Below are 5,000 nucleotides of genomic sequence, written 5' to 3' on the forward strand. Positions count from 1 at the left end.
CTACCATCCTGAGCCCTGCTGACGCTGTTGCGGCTCCTTCTGAACTACGAGTACTACGGTGCACTCCGGATCGAGCCTTGCTGACCTCGTCGCGGCTTGAGGAGCCCTCTGGTCCGGCTGGACCATCGACGCTACCATCACGACCACCTGCACCGAAGCGAGTAGGACAGCAAGTACCATCGCCAGCCTCCGTACCCCCCAGTTCGAGGATTGAGAACTGTGCGCAGGGTACGCTACGTACTGGCCGGCCCTTGAGACTGTCCCGCTTCCCCGTTCCCTTGGGTTACGAGACTTTCACGATCCCTCGATCGCTGTATATTGCTACCTTTTTACCTTTGATAAAGTTCATACTTGACAAAGATCCACGGTGTGGTGTCCGTTCGTAAGTGTGGTGTGCCGACAGTGTGTACGATCAATCCTCCCTGGTGGGGACCCTCCCTCGATAAGACTCGGCAGGAATTGTGGGAGAGGAGGGTCTCGGTGGTTAGGAGAGCAATCTTGACCCCTGAGGTCTCCCCCTTCCAACATTGGTGGCAGCGACGCGATACGAACCTACGTCTGGAGATTGTACCACTGACACACTACCTGAACCCACACGCAGCGGCGAACTAGAAAGAAAGAGCAACGATGTTGTCCACAGAATCCAGTGAGAAGATGCCATTCGATAAAGACCTGTTGGGAGACTACACCCATAGAGAGCTCAAGCAGTTCTGCAAAGAACTGAGTATCGCTAGTACCAGACTAAATACCAAGGAGGATTTCCAAAAAGTGCTAACGGCTTGGGTGGAGTCCGAGTCATCCCTTCCCCCGACCGGAGACAACGAGGAAGGGAGACCACAGACCGAACCCAGTACACCGACCGGTGAGAGAAACCAGCAACAAACCCGGAACCCAGCAACCGGGAGGGATCGGTCGTCGGAAGAGATGGCCGACCGAGAACGTGACCGAAGCCATGAACTAGAACTAGCACGCCTCAAGATGGAGGGAGAACTCAAACTTGCTGAGAAGAAGTTGGCAGTCGAGCAGTTACGGCTCCAAGGGGAGCTGGAAGAGAAGAAGCTCCAGAGGGAGCATGAGGGCCGGAAACTCCAGCTCGAGCACGAGCGCGGCCTCAAAGAACTAGAATTTAAAGCCAGAACAGAGGCAACAAGACCACCGGGACTCGGGGAACCGGTGATCCCTCGGGAAATGAAGGTCCACATCCCCAAAGACGTCGTGAAGGATTTTTACAAAGGAGATGACATCCAGCAGTTGTTCAAGGCCTACGAGGTCGCCATGTCCGCCCACCGAGTCCCCGAGAAGGACTGGGGGGCCGGCCTGTGGAGCCGCTTCCTCAGCGAGGGAAGAGACACCCTGCTGGACCTGCCGACCGAGCACATGAACGCCTACACCCACATGAAAGACGCCCTCCTATTCCGGCTACGGGTTCACGCCCGAGATGTATCGCCAGCGGTTTAGGGAGTGCAAGAAGATCCCTGGCACCACATGGCTGGACTATGTAAACTACTACACCCGGGCCTTAGATGGGTGGATCAAGGGCAGCAATGTGACCACCTTCGAAGGCCTGGTTGACCTCATCGCTTACGAGCACCTGTCCACGAATTGTTTTGTGGAGCTGAGGCAGCATCTCCTGGACAGCAAGCTCGCCAATCCACGTAAACTGGCTGTCGAAGCCGATCGCTGGGTGGCCACCTGAGTCCAGTAGGGGCCCGGGGGAGACTACCCATGGAACGACCAAGGATCTTCCCGCCAGAGGGGTGGGGGAGGTCGAGGTAAACAGCAAGGATCTCAGTCAGGGCCCCAGCGTAGCCCCCCCAGAAACCTGACACCCCGTTCTCCTCCCTCAACGAGAACGGCCCCAATCATGGGTACACCGGGGCCCCGCCCCAGCACAGCGTGTTTTAAGTGTCAGCAGCCAGGGCACTATGCCAGTGATCCCCGGTGCCCCATGTTCCAGAAATCCACTCCCACTGGCTCCTCCACCAGGCAGATATCCTTGGTAGCCCTAGAAAAGGAAGAGGTTGAAGAGCAGGGGGAGTGGGAGCCCGCAGCCATGGTCTTAGTCTCCCTGAGGAATAGCGAGATGGTTCCGGGAGACTACCTGCCCGACAACACAGAAAAGTATCGCCTGACAGTTAAGGTTAACGGGCGCAGCATAGGAGCCCTTAGAGACACAGGAGCCAGCATCACGTCAGTCAGATACACGCTAGTCCCTGAGTCCCTGATCATCCCTCACGCCTCCTGCAGAGTGATAGCAGCCGACAACTCCGTCCGCACATGCAAAATAGCCCAGGTTCCGTTTGAGTGGGAGGAAGTCTCGGGCGACCTACGGGTCGCCCGTGGACTGCCTCCTGGGGAATGACCTAGAGAGCTCGAAGTGGAAAGATATAGAAAGGAGGACCCATCTAGAGATGTTGGGTCTGCCCCACTGGGCCTGTGTGAGCACCCGAGCCATGACAGCCAGGATGACCAACCCCGGGGACGAAGAGTCCGAGGTCCCCAGTACAGCCCCTGATGCCCCGGAGTAAGGCGAGCGACCCGCGGTCCCCGGCCGGCCCTCCAGCGAAGAAAGCGAGTCCGACGACGGTCCCCACGGACCCTCCGTCGACCCGATCTCAACCCTGGCCGATCTCCCCGAGCTGGCGCAGTGGCGCCAGGAGGGAGGACCATCCTGAGAAGAGTTCTGCCAGGAGCAGACCTCCTGCCCTGCCCTTGAGGGGCTCCGGCAACAGGCCGCGAACCCAGGCCGCCGGAGACCAGTCCGGCTCCCACTACCTTTACTGGGAAAACAGCCTACTCTACAGCGAACAGAAGACCGCCGAAGTAGGGTCAGCACGAGTGCTGGTGGTCCCCCTACGTTTCCGCGGCCTCCTCCTCAACCAGGCCCATGATGTGCCCCTAGCGGGACACTTGGGCCAGGATAAAACCTACCAACGACTAGTGACCGATTTCTACTGGCCCCGTATGCGTGCCGATGTGGAAACCCACTGTAAGTCCTGCCCCACGTGCCAGGCTAGCGGCAAAAGCGGAGGAAAGCGCAAGGCTCCCCTCCAACCCTTCCCAGTTGTCAGTACCCCCTTTGAGAGGGTGGGAATCGACATTGTCGGACCCCTGGACCCCCGGACCTCCTTAGGTCACCGGTTCATTCTTGTCTTGGTAGATCACGCCACCCGATACCCCGAAGCCATTCCCTTCCGGACGGTGACGGCCCCTGTCGTGGGCCGGGCCCTCATGGGGATCTTCTCCCGGGTGGGATTCCCGCGGGAAGTGGTGAGCGACCGAGGCACAAACTTTATTTCCCGGTACATGAAGTCCCTTTGGCAACAGTGTGGGGTGACGTACAAGTTCACCACCCCATACCACCCTCAAGGTAACGGCCTGGTTGAGCGGTTCAACCGCACCCTGAAAGGAATGATCATGGGTCTCGAGGAGCCCCTGCGACGCAAGTGGGACGTCCTCCTGCCCTGCCTCCTGTTCGCATACCGAGAAGTTCCCCAGAAGTCCTTGGGGTTCAGCCCCTTCGAGCTGCTCTACGGGCACCCCGTCCGGGGTCCCCTCAGCCTGGTTCAGGAAGGCTGGAAGACAGCCCCCCCAAGCACACCCCTCGATGTGTTCTCCTACTTCCTGGCCCTCCGGAACCAGACGCGACGGTTTCGCGAGCTGGCCGAGGCCAACCTGGAGGCCAGCCAAGAAGAGATGAAACGCTGGTACGACCAGAATGCCACTCTGGTCGAGTTTCAGCCCGGCCAACAGGTTTGGGTCATGTCCCCGGTGGAACCTTGTGCCCTTCAGGACAAGTGGACCGGACCCTTTAAAGTTATATTGATGTCCGGACCCTCATAGGCAGGGGGCCGGTGGTCCGAGGGCCAGGCGGCCGATTGTCTGGGCGGCTGGTTCTTTGATGCTTTGGACCGTGCGTCCAGGGATTCCCAGATGCCCATCAGGGTTTGGAGCCAGCTCGCTAGGAGGCCAAAGATGTGATCGAAACCAGCCCCCAGGGATAGTTCAGAGGTGTGAGGGGAACCAGTTTCTCGGGAGGAGGCCGGAGGTATGTGACCTGGCTCGTGCGCTCTATAACAGTGTGTGAGAGAGAGTGTGTGTGTGTGAGAGAGAGAGAGAGAGTGTGTGTGTGTGTGTGTGTGTGAGAGAGTGTGTGTGTGTGAGAGAGTGTGTGTGAGAGAGAGAGTGTGTGTGAGATAGAGAGTGTGTGTGTGTGTGTGATGGAGAGAGTGTGTGTGTATGAGAGAGAGAGTGTGTGTGTGAGAGAGAGAGTGTGTGTGTGTGAGAGAGAGAGTGTGTGTGTGTGTGAGAGAGTGTGTGTGTGTGAGAGAGAGTGTGTGTGAGAGAGAGTGTGTGTGTGGTTGGTTGATATGCTTTATTTCGATACATAAAAATATCTTAAAAGCAGTACATAGAATGGAAATTAAAAAAGATATGCAACAAATATACTTAAGTATACATCCATGAGATAAAAAGACAAAAAAACATTGGAATATGTACAATTAAAAAGAATTGAATTAGTATGTACAGTTAAAAAGGAATTAAATTGATACAGAAAGCCTATTTGATCGGATCAACCAAGACCATTTAAAAAATTTTGAAACGCCACATACTACAAGGGGGGTGGTATCTGTAAGTAAGATGCGTAGGGCCACTGAATATTGGCGGGTGCCAAATGATCTGCACACAGGTTTAAGCCAGCGCTTTCCTGGGTTACAATAGTCTGGACATTCAAAAAAGATATGGGCAACCGTCTCCACCCTCGTGGAACATAGGGCACAATAGGAGGAGTGCTGGGAGGTAGATTTCCATCTCGGTGTCAAATAGCCTACTGGTAGAGTACCCACCCTAAGCCTAAGTACAGAGCCCTATCGAATGCGATGGAAATCAAATCAAGATAGGGTTCGTAAGCCACCACGTCTTTGATTCGTAAGAAGGCTGCGGTGGAATTACAGTGACGTGGGTTGCTAATAAGTTTAGAAGAGACCCAGTCCCAGTAC

This window comes from Lissotriton vulgaris, chromosome 4_1 (genome assembly GCF_964263255.1).
Source record: "Lissotriton vulgaris chromosome 4_1, aLisVul1.2, whole genome shotgun sequence".
Taxonomy (NCBI): Eukaryota; Metazoa; Chordata; class Amphibia; order Caudata; family Salamandridae; genus Lissotriton; species Lissotriton vulgaris.